Consider the following 21,419-nt stretch of genomic DNA (forward strand, 5'->3'; position numbering starts at 1 on the left):
GATTACAATGAGTTAAAAGTTTTTATTCAAACAAAACCAATGCAGAAAACATCAGATGAGAAGCAGAAAACTGGGAAGGGGTGAAGAATTACATTCAAGGTTTCTGATAAAGGTCTTATTACTAAGATTTATAGAGAATTGACTAAAATTTATATGAATACAAGCCATTCTTCAATTGATAAATGATCAAAGGATATGGACAGAAAATTTTCAAGATGAAGAAATTAAAAACAATTTTAGTCATATAAAAATGCTCTAAAAACTATTAATTAGAGAAATGCAAATTAAGAGAACTCTATGGTACACCTCTCATATTGTTTAAGATAACACGAGGGGATGGGAAACTGGAACATTAATACATTGTTGGTGGAGTTGGTGACTTGATCCAAGCAGTCTGGAAAGTAATTTGGAAGCATGCCTAAAGGTCTATCAACCTGTGCATACCCTTTGTTCCAATATGTCTCTACTGAGTCTGTATCTCAAAGAGTTCAAAAAAAAAAAGGGGGGGGGGGAAACCCACATGCACAAAAATGTTTGTAGCCGCCCTTTTTGTTATGGGAAAAAAAAAATGGAGACTGAGAGGATGCCCATCACTTGGAGAATGGCTGAATAAGTTATGGTATTTGAAAGTAATGGGATATTATTGTACTATTATAAAAAATCAGAGGGATGATTTCAGAAAGACCTTGAAAGATTTACATGAACTGATGCTAAGTGAAGTGAGTAGAATCAAGAGAACATTGTACACAGCAACAACAAAATCAAGCGACAATCAATTCTGATGGACATGGCTCTTTTCAATACTGAGGTGACTCAGGCCATTTCCAATAGATTTGTGATGGAGACAGCCATCTACATCCAGAAAGATAACTGTGGGGACTGAATATGGATCAGAATATAGTATTTTCACCTTTTTTGTTGTTTGCTTACTTTTTATTGCTTTCTCATTTTTTTTGTTTTTGATTTGATTTTTCTAGTGCAAGATAATTGTGAAGATATGTATAAAAGAATTGCACAAGTTTAACATATAAATTAAGAAAAAGGAAAGAAGAAAATCAAATTGCTAGTATCAAAAATGAAAAGGATGAATGAACTTTCCACCAATGAAGAGAAAAGGGGATTTGGAACATAGGGTTTTGCAAGAATGAATGCTGGAAACTGTTTGCATATATTTTGAAAATATTTTTAAAAGAAAAATAACATCATATAGATTGAACTGAAGTGACAATTAAACCAAAAAGAGTTGGTAGAGGAAATAATTTAATAATCACACACTTAAAATGCTATAATACTCACTTCCTGTAGAATGAATGTTTCTACATAAAAAAGTCTTTTGAATAAATTACCTCTAAAGGTGATTTCCTAATCCAGCTTGCTTGAGATCGAGTTGATTAAGATGGAAAAAATCTTTATACTTTGCTTTAAGTGAAAAGGAAATTTAGTTTGCATCAATAATATGTCATAGTATGTTGGTCTGAGAGAATATAACTACTTGGAGAAAAAGTATTATTTGATAAACATCTTTTTGTCCCTAACATACAACAGTGTCTGGCATATAGCAGACACTTTATTTCTGCTAAAAGAATTAAATTTTGAATGAATGTGTGTTAATAGTGTTATGGTCATAATTACTAAACCATTTAAATGAAACTATGTGACAATTCTAGTAGGCTTTTACCCTTTTGGTTGTAATAGCAATATATATATTGTTATTAAGTAGCAATAATTTTTTGTATCATTTGATTTCTTATGTACTTTTTCAAATGTAAATAACTAAAATGGTGAGGTCAGATCATTATGTTGTTTCTTTCCTCAAATTACCTAGCACTTACTTGTCTGTGGACATGTTAGATTCTTCCTCAAAACTCTGCACCATATCCCATCCCAAGAAAGTTAGTGCCTTGAGGGTAAGTAATATTTTATTATTATTTTTGTTCTATGTAATCTTGTTGGTTATAATTTGGATTTAACTGAATAACAATTGAACCAGGGGCCAAGGCTTGATCGCTAAAAAAGGAATAAATCAAATAAAAAACCCTAAGTAATTATGAATAGTATATGAAAATTATAGTCAAAGCAAAATTAAGAGTTCTATACTAGATTATTTTATTAGCTTATTATTGGCAAGTAAATATGAGGGTAAACTTCTCACAAGAAAAAATTGCCTATTCATTCTGCTTTTATCTGACTTGTAGAATAGAGATAGGCACCATCATCTCAAAAATAACTTGTTGACTGATATGGGGAACATCTGTGATCTTTTTATTCAGTTTAAGGACCAGCCAGCATGAACACTCACTCCATCAATGTAGGTTACAAGCCTGTATATGATTTAACACATGAGTCTTAAAGAATTTCTTGAAATATATTTATACAAAAATATTGATAAAGGCTCTTTTTTAGGGGATAAGAACTGGAAATAGGAGGCCCATCCAATGGGGAATGGCTAAACAATCTCTGGCATATGATTGTGATAGAATATTATTGTGCTATAAGAAATGTCAAGCAGGATGATTTCAGAAAAACCTGGTAAGACATATATGAACTGATGCAAAAGGAACTAGGAGAATGTTGTACACATTAACATTAATATTATTTGATGAAGAACTGTTAATGACTTAACTCAGGAATACAATACTATCCACCTCCAGGGAAAGAACTGATATTACTGAATACATACTACAGCATGCCATTTTCACTTTCTTTTATTCTTTTTCTTTCTGTTCATAATGATAAGTATGGAAATGTTTTATATGATTGAACTTGTATAACCTATATCTAATTGCTTATCATCACAGGGATGGAGTATGGGAGAAATTGATAGACTTTGGAACTCAAAACATTTTTAAATGGTTAAAAATGTTTTAATATGTAATTGGGGAAAACAAAACATTAAAAAAAAAAAGAAACAAGACACAGAGAAGTTAAGTTCTGGGCCCAAAGTAATAAAGCTACTAAGTGTCAGGGGAAGTAATTGAATTTAAGTCTTCTCAACTCCAAATTCACCTTCCATGTAACAGAAAGTTTAATGTTATGAGTGGAGTTTAGGACATAAATTCAAAAAATCCAAGTTCAAATCCAACCTCTGAAAACTATAACTAGGTAACTACATAGACAATTCATCTACTTTCACTGAGTCCATAGCATCATCTAAAAATGGGGATAATGATTCCTGTAACACCTATCACAGTGATTTGCTTTGATGCTTTGGAAACATTGAAGTACTGCACAATCATAAAGCTACTGAAAATCAAATAATGTGATAAAATTTCCTTTAATAATCTCCTTTAGAAGTTTTGGTGTTTTTTAGAAAGTACTTTCATCAGCATAATGTTCCTTATTTTATTTTTTATTTAATATCTTTTCATAGAACAAATACTGGAGAAAATTGATTTCCTTTTCATGCAAGGCTTTATTTGGTTCATTTAGTATTTGTTTTGCTGAATTACCTCAAAATAAAAATAAACTGCTCTCTCTTGGTCTTGTGTATTCATGCTCACAAGTATATACTGTATAATTCTTACACAGCACTGATTTAGAAATATTCTATTCCTTTAAATCAACATTTTCCCAAGCTTTTTATTTCCCTTAAAACAAATGTGAGGTTTAAAATTCTGCCTTTTTAGTTCTTTAGCTAGTTCTTGATCAGAAGTAAAGTAGAGTTTGGAAACACTTCTATAGGAAAAGAAGAAATCAGTATTCTAGATTGGCCTAACAGCTATAACATAATTAACCTTACCTTGTATTAATTATTCAAGGTTTCCAATTAAAGATTTTAGCCATCAAAAATGGCAACATTGTTCTTAATGTGATCTTAATTCTTTAATTAAATCAAATTCATTTTTGAATAATATTAAAGCTTTAAAAAGGTAAAACTTATTCCCAAGTTTTGATGTTCTTAATAGTGATAGAATATAAATGCCATCACATAAATGTGCAAATTTATCAAAAAATATGAGCAAAAACATGCTCCAGAGATAAAGGCAAAATTATTTATTGCAAATTTGAGTCAAATCTAATATAAGAGAAATTTCTCTCCAGATCAGAGGTTTGTCTTGGTTGGTGGCAACCAGAATTTTGAACAAAGACCACTCCTTTTAAAAACAAGACTTATGAACAATACAGAAATCTTTTAATTTCATAAATGGTCAGGATAAAGTTATGTATATCTATCAGGATAAAAGGATATCTATGGAATCAAGCACATGTACATATTGTGTGTGTGTGTGTGTGTGTGTGTGTGTGTGTGTGTGTGTGTGTGTGTGAAGAAAGAGAGATAGAGATGATTTTCTTCTTTTTCAGTGATGTTCTGGTTTATTCCTTGACAGAATGAGTCTTTGCAAGTGGTACAGTGGATAAACACAAGTCCTGGGATCAGGGAGATTTAAGTTCAAATACAGCCTCAGAAACTTAGTAGCTGAGTGAACCGGGACAAGTCACTTAACCTTGTTTACCTCAGTTTCCTCATTCCTAAAATGGGCTGAAGAAGGAAATGACAAAATACTTCAGTGTCTTTGCCATAATAAGCCTAATTATGGTTTTTAAAAGTCAGACACAACTAAACAACAATACAAATAATCAAAAAATTTGATCAGATAGACTCTTGCCCCTAAAAGCACAAAGGAATAGGTCTAGGACTTGTAATTTCAGGAGTATAGGACTCTCTATGATAAGGTAAATCCCTCTGTCATTATAGGCCATTACTTTCCCTGCAACTTGTAATTTAGATTACAGCATCAAATAGCTTACAGCCCACAATACTCTCAAGTGAGTAGGAACCATATTTTAATATAATTGAAAATTAGTTAACAAAAGAAATAGAAATACAATGAAACAGAAAAGATTAATATGTGCTTTTCTAAGTCAAAATGCAGCCCTCAGGGATTCTTACTTACTTTACTTTCTTACTTTAGTATTTACTTACTTACATTAGTTTTGCTCTTATTACCACAAAATAAAAACAATCTGCTCTTACTTTTTAATAATCCCAATTTCTCATTGAATTTAATACCATTGGTGTAGAACCTAATTTCTTAAATTATAGGTTGCAACTGAATTTGCAGTCACAAAGTTATGATTTGTGATCAATAAATGTGTGATGGAACAAAAAAAAAATTCTTGGGTGAAAACAGATAATGAGTGGACAAATTTTAAGAAGCCATGATTAAGAGCACTGGAAATTTAAGTGATTCCCAGAGTCACACAAAATGTAACAGAAGTGGGACCTGAATTCAAGTCTTGGTTCTGATGCCTCCTCTCTATCCATTAGACTTCATTAGATAATTTCAACATTCATCCTTGCAAAACTTTGTGTTCCAAAATTTTTCCTCTCCCTTCCCATCACCCTCTCCCCTAGATGGCAAGTAATACAATATATGTTAAGCATGTGCAATTCTTCTATATATATTTCCACAATTTTACCATGCTGCACACACACACACACAAAAAAAAATCAGACATATGATCAATTTCTTTTTGAAAGAAAAACAAAACATCAGCAAAGAAAAAACCAATGTGGATGATTAAGAAAGATAGAAACCCAAAGATGTTATTTATTAATTTCATATATAAAAGAATATATGAATGATCTTTGCTATCTTGAATTTCACTAGATTTAGATTAAGTTTAGGGGACATAACTATCAAAGAAACTCAGATACTATCCATTCAACTTTGGTTGAATAAAGATAGTTTGTTGAGAATGGACATTACTATAAAGCTGACAACATGACATATACTGCAGGCCAATTTGGGACTAAAGAAGAAGTAGTTCTAATGGTAAGACGAAAGGGTTCTCCTCCCACTTCTCAAACTAATTGTTCTCTTTCTTTAAGTAACTCATTTTCCTTTCCTTAACTATTTAAAGTGGCTCTGCTCCAAAGTTTTTCATTAGACATCATCTCTCCTTTCTCCACTCCCTTTCCTTCAACAATCTCATTAACTGCCATGGCATTAGGAATAACTCCCCAAACTATATATACAACCATAACTATTTTCTCCTAATCTTTAGATTCATATGTATATCTCTATTTTCCACCAACTTATCTAAAAGCAAAATTTTTACTCCACTCCCATTCAATTAAGTCACTTCAGTGAAGGCTGGAACACACACAAATCAAACAAAAGCACTTATTGTCTCCTGTGTATCAGAAATTGTGGTTAGCTTTAAAGATACAATGATAAACAAAGACGGGGCAGCTAGATGCTGGGTAGAGCATTGCAAGGAATGTAAAGAACCATGAGCAAATTTCAATCTTGTCTTTTGTGTAACTTATTTTTGCTGAGAACATGAAAACATTTTCCATTATTTTAATGCCAGGAAAGCATTAAAAAAAAAAAAAAAAAAAAGGAAGGTCATTGTTTCTTGTATATTAATCAATGAATATTCTTTATTGCAGGCCTGTATTTATTCTGGAAACCTGGCCAGTTCCTTAAGTAAACAAAGTCCTCCTAAAAGATTGAACAAATATTCTTCTTGGTGAGTCTTTTGGGATGGTGCACCTGGGAGATGGATACATCTCAAGAATAACATATCAAATGAGAATACTTAGCATAGTGCCTTCTTTGTTCCCAGCCTATAAAAACCCTTTGGTGAAAAGGGGACTTTGAGAATTTGAGCTAGGAATCCTTGTACAACTTGTCTAGCAATGCCTCCCACTCACGACTCTGAATAGCTATGAACATATGTTCTTGCAGCAAAAGAATTCAGATGTTGATGCTTCCTCATAGTGGTGATGATGTATGTTATGTTTTTTGTTTGTTACAGCAGCCATTATGTTGTTGTGTATTACTTTTATGCTTTGAGTTTCCTCTTCCCTTATGTCTTACTTAAATCAAAGTTCTGAGCAGTAAGAAAATTACTCACCCTCTTTAAGACAATACCTATTGAAATGCAACATCTGATCTTAGATTAATCTTACAAGCATCAGCTCTAAAATCAGGAGGAGTTCAAATCCAGACACAGACACATAACACTTACTAGCTGTATGACCCTGAGCAAGTCATTTAACTCCAATTGCCTTGCCAAAACAAAAATAATAATAAAGATTAAAATAAACATTTAAAAATCTCAAAGAAATTAAATATTATTGGAAAAATATAACATGGACTTATGTTGCTGAGGCTTGAGTTGATGCACTGAGGTCCCAAGCACATGAGGCTAAATAGTAATGGGACCATAATCTATTAATATATAAGCTTGGAGAAAGAATGGCCCCCGCCCACTCTTTGTGCAAGTCCTGATGTGTTGTATAGGAAATGACGATTTTGGTGGGTGAAAGCAGGGGAGTGGAAAAGGAAGGGGAAGGAGAGACTTTTGGTATTGCTTTGCGACGGTTTGCTCAGGTCAGATCGCTCTCTGTTAGCTGGCTTCCTGTCACAGCTGCCCATATTGCTATCGCAATCCTTCTTGCCCATATTGCTATCGCAATCTTTTTTCACCTCTTCACTTGAATAAAGACTGAAGATTTTTCCCTTAACCTGAGTTCCTGACTCTGGCTGATTTTAAATACGCGATCATTACAGACTTAGGAAAAAATTACAAAGTAATTTGAGGAGAAAGTGACAGATGTTAGCATCTGAGGCTTCATGGATCAATTGGTACATAAGAATTCTAAAAAAAACAATGATGAAGATGAAATCCAACACTGGCATATAGGAAAACTGATGTGAATGCATAGAGTTTTTGTTGTATGTTGCTTTGTTGTAACTTATATTTTAATCACAAAGCCATTCTTTTGACCCTTGTTAAAAATCTGTTACATTTCCTTGACTTTCCTATAAATCTTGAATTTGTCTGGGTGCTCTTGTTTCCAGATGTCCCTTTAATGCTTACATGAAAAACTGGAAAACCATTGGAACTTTCTATATGAGAGTAGCTATCACTGAGAAAAGAGTAGCCCCTGGCTTTCTATGTAAGAAAAAATATATAAACAATAGACATATATCATCCAGAGGATGGATAGCTCACTGAGCCAATCATTCAGTACATATATCTTAGGAAGACAATGTAAATAGATAATGCCTAATATACTTGATTAGAGGAAGAAAATGTATTGGAATACATTTAAGAAATAAAGCATATCTTCTAACAATCCTAAACTTCTTCTTAAAATAAAACCCATCTTTTTATACCATAATTCTTCTTCTAATAAGATCTACTAATCATGATGAAAGATCAAGAGATAGCATCTGAACAGCATACACACTAAATGGATACTCATGAAATGTTTAGTTTAACAGTTTAGTGCTTTGACCACACAACTCCAAAACTACATTTTTATCATTTTGTTAAAAATGATAATACTATAGTTTACTTTAACATATGAAATAGCTTGTATTAAGAATAAAAAATAAATTCATCCATATTTTATGCTACAGCTTAGACACTATTTATAGAAGTCATTTACTATTTTTTTTATTTTCACACAATTATTTATTAAGTCTATAGTTTCCTTTGCAATATTCTCAGTGTTACCACAATTTTTAAAAAGTGATTGATAGCAGTGGTGTCAGACTAAGAGAGAAAATGGACCCACAAATCACATTTATTATGTAGCTCTGGGGGCTTCATATTGATTTAGAAAACCACAAGTAAATGTTATTTATTGTATTATATTGTTATTTTAAAAAATATTTCCCAAATGCATTTTTAATCTGATTGAGAATGGATAGTTGTGGCTTCCATGTGGCTATGAGCCAAATGTTTGACATTTCTGATACCACAAATGTATTATGATCTCAACAATGTACCCTCTTTTACTGTATCTAACACCCTATTTGCGTTTTCTCAATCCAGGAGATTTTTGTTCATGTCTTCTCCTAACTCCTCCTATTCTAGTATTAGAAAAATAAAGACAAAAAAAAAAACCCTCCAAAATATAACAGCTTCATATCTCATAGAACTTACATCTGGATTCCATATAATGGTATAAGGTGATAGAAGAGACCTTCTACTTCCTTTTCCAATTAAAGAAACCTCTGGTGTTATCCTCTGTGTTTCTTGTTTATGCAATTTATCACTAATAATACGCTGTAGTCTATCATACTAATGATAAACATAGGTTGAGCGTTTCTTTTTTCTACTTGAAAGTACTGGTACTATTTGGTATAAATTTTCTAGATATTCTAAAAGTCTTGTATTCTTGTTTCTTGGCCTTGAGTTATATTAGATGACCATTTCCTATAGTTATCTTTGTATTAAAGTCACCAAGTGTTGGGGGTGAGGGTAACAGAGCCACGATGACAAAGAGTAGAGAGACCTTTGAGTCCTTCTTGGCTTCACTCAGATAAACACTAGATCAAGACTCCAAATAAGTTTTGTTGAGACAGAACTCACAAATATTTGGAATGTAACAAATTTCCAGCAGAAGATATTTTGGAAGAACTTCCAAAAAGGTCTGTTTCAATTAAGCAGAGGGGGAGGAGCAAAAAAAATTAGCTCTGATCATAGATAGCTTTTATGAAAACAGCGAAACTTTGAAATAAAACTTTGAAGAGAGTTTGAGTCCCAGTAATCTTTCACTGAACCATTACAATGGGAAAATAATTCCTTTGGAGGCTGTCCTATCCATGTAATAAAGAAACAACCCTAATCAATACTTTTATCTGGGTTTCTGCATAGTAATTAAAATGTTCTTCATACAATGGCTTTTGGGACCCGAGATGGTAGAGTAAGCAGTGAATCGATATAACTCTTCCATACTGACTTTCAAACAATCATAAAATAGCACCCCAAAACAAATCCTGGAACAGCAGAATCAGAAGGATGGGGGCTGTAGGGAGAAACAATTTTTAAGTCCAAGAAACTTGGAAGATCAGCAAAAAGGATCTTTCTTACTTTAATAAAAGGGAAGCTCAGTTCAGGACAGGGAGCATCCCAGTAAGCCAACAGCAAGCCCCCTCTCAGCAAACCAGGAATGGATATTTGGAGCAGGCAAATGCCAACAACAGAATCCCCAATATGCCTCATCATAGCCAGGGGAATGACAGACTCCAGCTCTGAGAACTGACCCATGCTTCAGCATAGTCCTGGGCAAAAAGCCAACCTCCAGAAGCCAAACTCCATGTGCTTCAGCCTAGCTCCCAGCAAATGAACTCCAACACTATGGGTATCTAAGCAAACAGTCACCAACACAGGGATTTTGCCATATACTTCAGCATATCTTTGGGCAAACATGAATCTTCTAGCAGTTAGACCAACATGTGCCTCAGTGTAACTCAAGGAAAGTCAGTGTAACTCAACCTCAGCACATGCCAGACACCACCATTAGATCCCCAACTCAGAACCAGGTAAATTGCCTGACCCCTAAGACCTTCAGCAGCACCAGCAACTGCTGCCCAGCACAGTACTAGACACGAATGTTCTGAGTGAAGTTCAGGACAACATTAGTGCAGCAAAAGGAAAAGAACCCATGCCTGAGACCCTACTTCTCAAGAAACCTGAGATACTATTTCTACCACCCTAACAGGAGAGCTCAAATTTAAAAGACAAGAAAAAGCACCCCCCCCACAAAAAAAAACCTACAAAAAAGAATTTGACTATAGAAAGTTATTACAGTAACAGGGAAGATCAAGACACAGATTCAAAAAAAGGATTAAAACGTCAAAATACCTGTGAACAAAACTGAAAAGAAACTTCTCTTCTTTTTTATAAAACTCAGTATACTGTACATTATCTAATTATAATAGAGCATATAAGCTGGGACAAATTCAGCCAGAGTCAGGCTCAGAGAAGACAGAGGACTGGAGGTGGGAACTCAAGCTCTCAGAGCCAAGAAGAGAGATTCACTACATCTCACACCACAGTGGTGTCCTCCTGCTTCCCCCACTGAGACCAAGGCCAGTCTGAAGGGCCTCAAGAAAGCTAACCGAGCCCCAGGCAAGGAGACAAAAAAGAATTTGGACTTAACACCTGGCTATTCTCCTGGTGATTATTCAACTAAAACAAAGCCTGGTCCAGAGACCTCCAAAAAACCAAACGGAACACTACAATTTCTATGTTATCAACAAAGTCCAATAGCAAGAGATACAAAGGGAAATTCCATTTAAAATTAATGTAGATAATATAAAAATGTAACTGCAAAGACAAAGTCAGAAACTATATGAACATAATTACAAAACACTTTCCACACAAATAGAGTCAGATCTAATCAATTGGAAGTATATCAAATGCTCATGGGTAGGCTGAGCTAATATAATAAAAATTCTACCTAAATTAATCTACTTATTTAGTGCCACATCAATCAAATTCAAAAGAAATTATTTTATAGAGCTAGAAAAAAAAATAATGAAGTTCATCTAGAAGAACAAAAGCTCAGGAATTTCAAGAGAATTGATGAAACAATGGAAATGGAGGTGGCCTAGATATGCCAGAACTAAAATTATATACTATATTATAAAGCAGGAGTCATTAAAACCATTTGGTACTGGCTAAGAAATAAAGTAGTTGATCAGTAGAATAGGTTAGGTTCAAAAGACACTATAATCAATGATTATAGTAATCTAGTATTTGGTAAACCCAAAGACCCCAGCTTTTGGGATAAGAACCCACTATTTGACAAAAATTTATGGGAAAATTGGAAAATAGTATGGCAGAAACTAGACATTGACCAAGATAAGGTCAAAAGGGGTTCATCATGATTTAGGTATAGAATGACAATATAAGCAAATTAGAACAAAAGATAATCTTCCTCTCAGATCTGTGGAGAAGGAAGGAATTTGTGGCCAAAAAAGAACTACATAGATGATAGAATGTAAAATGGATAATTTTGATTATGTCAAATTAAACAGTTTTTGTACAAACAAAACCAATGCAAATAAAATTAGAAGGGAAGCAGTAAACTGGAGAAAAGGGGGGAATCACATCCAAGAATTCTGATAGAGGCCTCATTTCTCAAATACATAGAGAACAATTTTGAGAGGAAGAAATTAAAACAACTTCTAGTCATATGAAAAAAATGCTCTAAATCATTCTTGATTAGAGAAATGCAAATTAAGACAACTCACCTCTCAGATTGGCTAAGATGAAAGGAAAAGATAATGATGAATGTTGGAGTGGATGTGGCAAAACTGGGACTTGAATCCATTGTTGGAGTGAACTGATCTAATCATTCTGAAGAGCAATATGGAACTATGCCCAAAGGGCTACCAAATTGTTCATACCCCTTGATGTAGTAATGTCTCTACTCAGCTTGAATCCCAAAGAGATCATAAGAAAGGGAAAAAGAACCTCATGTGCAAAAATGGCTGTAGTTGCTCTTTTTGTAGTGGCAATGAACTGAAAACTGAGTGGATGCCCATCAGTTGGAGAGTGGCTGAATAAGTTATGATATATGAATGGTATGGAATATTATTGTTCTATAAGAAAGAATCAGCAGGATGATTTCAAAGGGGCTTGGAGAGACTTACTTGAACTGATTCTGAGTAAAATAAGTAGAGCTAGGAGAACACAACAGCAAGATTATACAATGATCAATTGTGACCAACATGGTTTTTTTCAAGAATGAGGTGATTTAGGCCAGTTCCAATGTTCTTGTGATGAAGAAAGTTGTTTGCACTAAGAGAGAATACTATAGCTACTGAGTGTGGATCACAACATGGTATTTTCATTTTTTTGTTGTATTTTGCTTGCATTTTGTTTCTTTCTCATTTTTTTCTTTTTGATCTGATTTTTCTTGTGCAACATGATAATTGTGGAAATATATATAGAACAATTGCCATTTAGGGTTGGGGTTTGGGGGGAAAGGAGGGAGAAAATATTGGAACACAAAGTTTTGCAAGGGTAAATGTTGAAAATTATCAATGCATATATTTTGAAAATAAAAAGCTTTAATAAAAAAGAGAAAAATAACTAATGTCAAAGTAGAAAATTGGTATTAATTTATTGTAGGGGGTTATTTTTAATAATTTTTTTCTCAGTTACATATAAACACAGTCTTAACATTGTTTTTTAATTTTTGAATTCCAAATTTTCTCTCTCTACCTCTTTATTCTCCTCTCTAAGATAATAGGCAATTTGATATAGGTAATCCATATTCAATAATACAAAACATATTACTATATTAGTAATGTTGTGAAAGAAGACACAGACCTAAAGGGAATAGGGGGAATCATGAACAAAATGCCAAAAATTAAAAAAAAATTATGTTGCAATCTTAATTCAAACTACATCATTTGTTTTTTTGTATGTGGTTAACATTTTTTGTCATTGGTCTTTTTGAGTATTTTTCTACCTCATAAAATGGTACTTCAGCATGGCAATAGAAAGAGCACAGGGATTTGATTTTAAAAAATCTGGGTTCCAATACTGACTCTGAATTTATTATCTATATGTCTTGGAGGAAGTCACTTAATCTCTCAATCTCAGTTTTTTCATGGCTAATATAGAGGAGGACAGAATATACAACATTCAAGTTTCCAATCTAGTTCTAAATCTATCATTCTACAGATGTTGGCATATAAGCTGTAATTATAGTGTTGTTTAATATATATTAATATATGTATGTTAATAATGTAAAAAATTCTTCATGTGCACTTTAAGGCAGAATGACTATATATTCTTTAAAATTATGTTTCTTGTTATCAAATTTAAAATAAAAATAATTCTACCACTGCCAGCTTTTTCCCATTTAGAATCCCTAAACTATCTTTCCATTTAGTCACAACTTTCTTGTTTTTATTTGTACTAAAAACCTCAATACTGACATGAACCAGTTTCTGCAAAAAATTGCTAATTGATTAGATAAGGTACTCCCATTCTCACAAATAAGGAATAGATGTTTAAATTTTTATTTATAAATGGACTAAAATATTTTCTTTTGCATAACACTTTTCTGTAGAGGGCTGAAACTCCAAAAAAGGTATGCTTGAATCAGACAACTGAGCACTTAAGGCTGATTACCTATTCGATGTGAGACAATGACTCTATTAGCATATATTTGGATAAATGGCTCTTCTCACTGTTGGTGCTTGCTGAATGTTTGGTGTTAAGATAATCAGAGGCAAGGATTGGAGGGCAGAAGGAGAGAGAGCAGTCACTTGGTGGCAGAATGAAAGGGGAGAGGCTGGTGACTTTGGATTCCAGGATCACGGATTTTGCTTGTCTGCCTCCCTTACTTCTATCCCTAAAGACTAAGGACTTTAATTTATCCTGACTCTGGATGACCCCAAGGCCCTCCAAGGAACTAGCTTGTACTTTACATTTGGGGCCCAGCATGTGGACCAAGGACCCTAATTTCACTGAAGTCCCTGTGACCAGGAAATAGGGTGAATATTTTAATAGATAAATAGGGTACTTAAACTTTGTTAGGAACTAAACTAGTAAGTTTCATTTTCTATCTGAAATGGAGCAGATACTAAGCAAAGAGTCTCCCCCATTCTCACCCTGAAGGAGGTCTATAGAAAGCATACTTAGGTTAATAAAGAGGCAAGGTTTGCTTGTAACTTGGGAGCAGAAAATGCACATCCCGTGGTTCTTCAGGGAAGAAGAAATAGAGGCAGATAATTGGGAACTAGTAGGAGATCAACTATTGTGAATATTACAGTGATAAAGGTCCTGAATCAAATTTTAAGGAAACATTCTATATATATAACATACCATGTTTCCCCGATAATAAGACCTATCCCAAAAATAAGCCCTCCCCTTACTGTGTAAGATTCCTCTAAAATAAGCCTCCCCCGAAAATAAGCCCTATTGAGATTGCTACTGTAGTGAAGGTGATCCCCTGTGCTACACGCTACATTACAATACCCTCTGTATGCACCATCTCCCCCTCCCCCCCAGGGTGAAACGCACACCGCACTCCGAGCTGCATCCAATCAGAGCTGTAGCAGTGAGCGCGTCATCCTGTTCTTCCCCAGTGATTTGCTTGCTGGTGCCATTGACAGCAGTGCCACGGAGGAGAGCTGAGGCAGGACAACATAAAAACCCAGTATGTAAGCAGGAGTGAGGGGGCATGATGGAGGATAAAAGGGGCATGATGGAGGATAAAAGAAGAACTCAGGGGGCATGATGGAGGATAAAAGAAGAACTCAGGGGGCATCATGGAGGATAAAAGGAGCATTCAGGGAGCATGATGGGGTTAAAACATTATTGAGGGGCATGATGAAGTGAAAAGAAGGACTGATGGTCATAATTTTATTATTCTGTCTGTATGGGTCACCTGTGTTTTGGCAGTTCATTTGGATGGAAAGAAAGCCACACCTCTAGTCATCATAAGGGCAAGAAAGATAAGATTGAACATGTATCAGGCATTTAGTTCTTGAAACCGAAAAAGCCTGGTGTACACAAGCCCTTATAAGAAAGTGGGTTGATTTAATGCTGCCACTTGTTATGCGAGGTAAACAAAGAGGTCTGATAATCTGGGATTCAGCCAGCACTCACCACGCTAAAGAAATGAAGAACTTCCTTGCAGAGAGAAGAATAGATCAAGTAATGATTCCTGCAGGAATGACTGCCTATGTCCAGATCCTTGATATTGCAATAAGCAAGCCATTCAAGGACCATTTGCGCATGGAAGTCAATGACTACATTGAAAATAGAATGGAAAGAAATCAGTGCGGAAACTTTGTGAAGCCCTGTCTGCAAGAAGTTGTGACTTGGGTGAAGAAGTCATGGGATAAAATTACTGACAGCTGTGTTGCCAAGGCACTACGAGCAGGTTACCTGGACAAGACATGTTCATTTAAAGAGAACTATATTGCTGGACATGACAGATTGGGTCCACTTCTCCTGAAGGAAATAGAGGCACAAGACATCCAGGGTGGAATTCAGGGTATGGACATTTATGATGATGTTGTTGAAGAAGATGACATGATCATTATTGAATAAAGGTACTTTTTTTTGTTCACATTTACCTGTTTATTAAAATTGCTGTCAATGTTCATTAAAATAAGCCCTCCCCTGAAAATAAGCCCTCTGGTGTTTTTCTGTCCAAAAATTTTAATAAGACAATATCTTATTATCGGGGAAACACGATAATACAATTGGCCTTAAAAAATCCCAAAAATTCTAGAAAAAAGAAGTTTTAAGAACAATCACATAAGGAAGTATGAAGAGAAAGCGGAAGAGTCTGAAGAGGATAATGGAAATGTCACCTAAGGGCATGAAGAATTAAGTGAACTTGAAGGGCATGATGATTCTCACTCTCACAGCCCAGCTTCAACTCCACCTATACCAGAGCAGGTTCTTGATCCTCCCTCATCAACTTTACCTTCTTGGGTAGAGGGAAGAGGAGGAGTGGGAAGGACAGTGATATCACCAGCACCACCCCCCCAGCAAACACCCCCTCCTGTGACTTGATTGCAAAAGACACTACTTAAAGCCAAAGAAGAAGGCCAAAATACAGCTGATTTGAGAATAGAAATGTACTGTAACCTATTCAACATGTAAAGGATTGCTTGCCATCTGGGGGAGGGGGTAGAGGGAGGAAGGGGAAAAATCAGTACAGAAGTGAATGCAAGGGATAATGTTGTAAAAAATTATCCTGGCATGGGTTCTATCAATAAAAAGTTATTTTAAAAAGAGAGAGAGAGAGAGAGAGAGAGAGAGAGAGAGAGAGAGAGAGAGAGAGAGAGAGAGAATAGAAATGTATCCTGCAATTGAACAGCTTAACTCTTCAGGTCAAAAAAGGAGAAGATACACTCCTTTTAATCTAGAAATTATTAAAGATCTGAAAAAGGCTTGCACTCTTTATGGGGCTATATTATGTTATGTTAAGATGTTATTACAGAATTTGACTTATGAAATTTTAACCCCTAGTGACTGAAAATCTATAGCAAGGACATGCTTAGAACTTGGCCAAAACTTATTGTGGCTTTCTGAATAAAGTGAGCTCTGTAGGGTACAAGCCCAACAAAATAGTCAAAGTGGAGTTAATTCTCCAATCATCTATGACTACAGGTGTAGGTTCTTATGCAGACACTTCAGCACAGATTAATTACCCCATAGCAGCATATGAGCAAATGGCTTCTGCTTCTATCAAAGCATGGGACTTTATCTCAGGTAAACAGGACAGAGGAGAAGCCTTCACGAAAATAGAACAAGGCCAAATGAACCCTTTGCTGATTTTGTGGGGTGTCTACAGACAGCTGTCATACAAACTATTGGTGCAAATGCAACAGAAATTATGATAAAGCAACTTGCTAAAGAAAATGCTAATGAGGTTTGTAAAAGAATTATACTAGGACTACACAAGGATGCTCTTTTAGAGGAGATCATAAGACGCTGTGCCACAGTGGACACAAATACCTTTGATACCCATGCTATGATGCAGACTTCCCAAGATCTGAATATGGGAAAACAGGGTCCTTTTTGGCAAGAGACTTCCAGAGAAACTCGTCAATGCTTTCAATGTGGTAACATAGGATATCTAAAAGCTCAATGTTGGCATAGAGACAGAGTGAGAAAACAGGGTGGGAGAACAAGACCCAAAAGCCACATCTAAAATGCAACAGAGGCTTCCAATGAGCATCAGAATATAGATTGATTCAGGGAAATGGGATGGGCGGCTCAGCTCGAGGGCCCCAAACAAAAAGTACTTGGGGCATGATGGCAGCCAATGCTATATCCAAAGGGTCTTTAGAAGTTCGGTACTCAGACACGACTAATCTGCCAACAAGCAATCTGATGGGAAAAAAGGATTACATAATCAATCAGCCAGAAAGCAACCTGATGAGAGATAAGGATTACAATTGAGAATAGAGTTGTATGCAGCTGGGATTACTGAGATACCCTGGATAGGTGAAATCTGTTCCTCTCCAGCCTATGGATCCCTTGCCTCCAGCCACCCTTATAGGCTTGACCATTTTACTTCCTGAGAATACTTATAAAATAGTGTTCATCCATACACTGATGTGGGAAACTGGGGAGTGTGTAGATAATATTCCAGTCACTAATATAGGTAAACAATGTGTGACTTACCAACCAGGAGAAGTAATACCATCAGGTTTACTGATACAGACTCCTAATAGGCAATCTGGTGATAGTTGTCCAGATTCTGACTCCATGCGACAGAATCTAGGAATATTCTAGACTGCAACAGTTACAGCTGACCATCTTATGCTCACTATCTATATAAATGGCATACCATTAGGATTGGTAGACACAGGTGCAGATTGTACAGTAATTAGAGGTAGGTACCAACTGGCTGGATCACTGGCCAAAGATCAAGGCAGACACTTACACGTCTGGTTATAAGAAGATAAATAGCAGCTGAAGTTGGTGCTATCCCTTTGAGATGGACATTTGAAGGTGAAACAAGAGTTTTTATGCCTTTTGTAGTTGAAAAAAATCTCCATTAATCTGTGGGGAAGAAACATTTTAAACAATTAGGATTACAAATGAGTACTTTGTTTTTTTAGGTAGGGCTGCTGTTTGAAGGCCTGCCAATATTCTCACCTGTTTCTATTCAATGGAAAACTGATATACCAGTGTGGATAGAACAGTGGCCCTTAGCTAGCAACAAAATTCAGGCGTTATTAGATATAATACAGGAGCAACTTGATCAAGGACACTTACAACCTTCTCTAAGTCTTTGGAATTCCCCAACATTTGTTTTAAGAAAGAAATCTGGAAAATGGAGGATGTTGACTGATTTAAGAAAGGTAAATAAACAGATGGAAACTATGGGAACGCTTCAGCCTGGGCTTCCATCTCCTACTCAATTGCCTAGAGAATGGCCTCTTTGGGTTATAGACATTAAGGATTGTTTCTATTCTATCCCTCTGGATAAGGACCATATGAAAAGATTTGCCTGTTCAGTGCCCAGCGTTAACTTAGCTGACCCTTATAAAAGATTTGAATGGACAGTTTTGCCACAGGGAATGAAAAACAGTTCCACTGTGTATCAAATGTATGTTGTTGCTGCTCTTGCTCCAGTAAGAAAAGCATTTCCAAAAATTATACTATTACATTATATAGATGATATATTGGGATGTGCACCTGACATGCTCCTTTTCAATATTTAGGATATGAAGTATACCCTAAGGTGCTTACAGTACAAAAACTTTCCTTAAGAACAGAGAAGTTAAACACCTTAAATGCCATTCAGAAATTGATAGGAGATATCCAATGGATGCATCCAGTGTTAGGCTTGACTACCTATCAATTGCAACCATTATATGACATTATAAGGGGAGACAGTGCTTTAAACTCACCATGACAGTTTACAAAAGAAGCTCAAGAGGCTTTGAGAGAAGTTGACCTGGCTTTATCCAATGTGGTTGAAAGAGTCATTCAAAAACCCTTGGAAATATCAGTTTTTGCTATACAAGAGGCACTCACAGCAGTCCTTCATCAAAGAAACAGTGTGATAGAGTGGGTGAACCTCCCAGCACAACCAGAACAAAGCCTTACTCCTTACCCAGTGCTTGTGGCTAGGATTTTATTAAAGGCCATTAAGCGACCAGTACCTGACTGGCTTATTAAGTGATAAAACCTGACAAGATATATACCTTTTATACCAATGCACAAATTAATATATGCTGTAAAACCATCCTAGAGTGGCAAATTTTATTGGCTACAACTCCAAATTTTACACATGATTCTCCATTAAAGATAACCCAACTATTATACAATTGACAATGGATTCTTGAAGAAAAAGTCTCTAAAATTCCTCTTAAAGGACAAACTATCTTTACAGATGCATCCAAACATAACATTGTGCTGTATATTTTTGTGACTTAACTATAAAGAGAGTAGTCAGAACTCCTTTTCAGTCCACTCAGCAGAATGAATTGTATGCAATCATGCTAGCTCTTACTTATTATCCAGGAGATATAAATATAATATCTGAATCAGCCTATTCAGTTGGTGTGGTACAAAGAATTGCCACAGCCCAAATAAAATCTGTAGTTTCCAATATATATCATCTCTTTAAGGAACTTCAGGAGCAAATGAGAAAGCATCCAGGTAAGATTTATATCTTTCATTTCCACTTTCATAGTGGACTTTCAGGTCCTATTTTTGATGGTAATTCAAGGCAGATAGCCTTCTAACCATGTTAGCCAAAACTCCTTTATTTCAGGCAGCCCAAGAATTTCATTCTAAAAATCATCAGGCTGCGTGAGCTTTACGTTTGCAATTTGGGGTAACAAAAGAGGAAACTAGGAGCATAATAAAAGCCTGTACAGGTTGCCTTCCTTTCCATGCTCCTACACTCCCTCCAGGGAACAACCCTCGTGGTTTGAGACCCAATGAAATTTGACAAATGGATATGATCCATTATAAATCTTTTGGTCGTCTGTCTTTTATCCATGTTATAGTAGACACCTTTTCAGAATTTACTTTTGCGATACCAGCAGCCAAAGAGACAGCCCTTCAGCCCAGAAACCCACTAACAATATCTGGCTTGACTCCCTACTTCCCTTTGTTGTTTTTCATCTCTCTTTCTTAGAAGTCAGAGAAGGAGTGAACATTTCCTTTTTAGTGCTTTCACCCCCTTTCCTGAGAAGTCAGGGAGAGCATGATCACCTCCTTTATGGAGTTCTCACCTCCCTGAGAATTCACGGAGGTTGTGACCACCTGTGTTCCAAAACAAAAGATAGTGGGAGATGTAGAGGGCTGAAACTCCAAAAAGGTATGCTTGAATCAAACAACTGAGCACTTAAGGCTAAATACCTATTCGAGATGAAATAATGACTCTATTAGCATACATTTGGATAAATGGCTCTTCTTGCTGTTAGTGCTTGCTGAATGTTTGGTGTCAAGATAATCAGAGGCAAGGATTGGAGGGCAGAGGGAGAGAGGGCAGAGTCACTTGGTGGCAGGAAGAGAGGGGAGAGGCTGGTGACTCTGGATTCCAGAATCCAAGATTTTGCTACCTGCTTCCTTTACTTCTACCCCTAAAGACCAATGACTTTTATTTATCCAGATTCTGGCTGATCCCGAGGCCCTCTGGGGAACTAGCCTGCTGTTTATACTTTTCTACTTCTTTTCCCTCCTTCTCTGCTATCAATTCTTCAAAAGCATAAATATGTTGATCAGGACTAAGGACTTATTCCTTTCCTTCCTGGGTTGCTAGTTTTGAGGAATGCCTCATCTAGTCTCCACTTACCTCTTAGTAACTAAGATTCCTCTTACTACACTAACTGGTCTGATACCTAGAAAGCAGGGAACTTGTCATTAAAATTATAACCCAAGCCTTTCTGACATAGTAGAATCTGCTAGAAGAGCTTGCATTCTACCAGAAGAGCCATTAAAGGCCAAGTAATATGGAAATATGTCTTATATGACTGCACATTTATAATCTATATCATATTGTTTGCCTTCTTAAGAAGGGACATGGCCACAGGGGGAAAAAGAGGATTTGCTATTCAGAATTTTAAAAAAATGTTTAAAATGTTTTTTACATGTAATTGAGGAAAATAAAATATTAAGTTTTAAAAATTCAAAACAACAACAACAATAAAAAAAAAAAAAAG

This window comes from Antechinus flavipes, chromosome 1, assembly GCF_016432865.1.
Source record: "Antechinus flavipes isolate AdamAnt ecotype Samford, QLD, Australia chromosome 1, AdamAnt_v2, whole genome shotgun sequence".
In the NCBI taxonomy this organism is placed as follows: Eukaryota; Metazoa; Chordata; class Mammalia; order Dasyuromorphia; family Dasyuridae; genus Antechinus; species Antechinus flavipes.